This window comes from Trichechus manatus, unplaced genomic scaffold, assembly GCF_000243295.1.
Source record: "Trichechus manatus latirostris isolate Lorelei unplaced genomic scaffold, TriManLat1.0 scaffold00118, whole genome shotgun sequence".
Taxonomy (NCBI): domain Eukaryota; kingdom Metazoa; phylum Chordata; class Mammalia; order Sirenia; family Trichechidae; genus Trichechus; species Trichechus manatus.
This window is the reverse complement of record NW_004444054.1, coordinates 5,273,155-5,274,356: the sequence shown is the minus strand read 5'-3', so window position 1 is coordinate 5,274,356 and position 1,202 is coordinate 5,273,155.

Here is a 1,202-nt window from a genome sequence, read left to right as displayed (position 1 = left end):
ACAACTGGACCAATAAGCAACATCATGATAAACGGAGAAAAGATTGAAGTTGTCAAGGATTTCATTTTACTTGGATCCACAATCAACACCCATGGAAGCAACAGTCAAGAAATCAAACAACGCATTGCATTGGGCAAATCTGCTGCAAAAGACCTCTTCGAAGTGTTAAAAAGCAAAGATGTCACTTTAAGGACTAAGGTGCGCCTGACCCAAGCCATGGTGTTTTCAGTCGCCTCATATGCGTGCGAAAGCTGGGCAATGAATAAGGAAGACGAAAGAAGAATTGATGCCTTTGAATTATGGTGCTGGCAAAGAATACTGAATATACCATGGACTGCCCAAAGAATGAACAAATCTGTCTTGGAAGATGTACAGCCAGAATGCTCCTTACAAGCGAGGATGGCGAGACTTCGTGTCACATACTGTGGACATGTTGTCAGGAGGGATCAGTCCCTGGAGAAGGACATCATGCTTGGTCAAGTAGAGGGTCAGCAAAAAAGAAGAGCCTCAATGAGATGGATTGACACCGTGGCTGCAACAGTGAGCTCAAACATAGCCATGATTGTGAGGATGGCACAGGACTGGGCAGTGTTTTGTTCTGTTATACATAGGCTCACTATGAGTCGGAACTGACTCGACATCAGCTAGTCACCTAACAATAGTTGTCTTAGGCAAGTGTCCTGGATTGAATTATGTCCCCCCAAAAATGTGTATATCAGTTTGGCTGGGCCATGATTCCTGGTATTGTGTGGTTTTCCTATAAATTGTAAATCCTGCCTCTATGATGTTAATGAGGGAGGATGGGCAGCAGTTGTGTTAGTAAGGCAGGACTCAGTCTACAAGATTGGATTGTATCCTGAGGCAATGTCTTGAGATACAAAAGACAAAAGTGAGCAGTGAGACAGGGAGACCTCATACCATCAAGGAAGCAGTGCCGGGAGCAAAGCACGTCCTTTGGACCGGGGTCCCTGCGCAGAGAAGCTCCTATTCTGGGGAAATACTGAAGAGAAGAAGGCCGACAGAGAGAAAAAGCCTTCCCCTGGAGCTGACGCCCTAAATTTGGACTTTTAGCCTACTTTGACTGTGAGGAAATAAATTTCTCTTCATTAAAACCATCCACTTGTGGTATTTCTGTTATGGCGGCACTAGATGACTAAGACAGCAAGTAATTTAATCTTTCAGCAGTTGAGCCTCCTCATCTG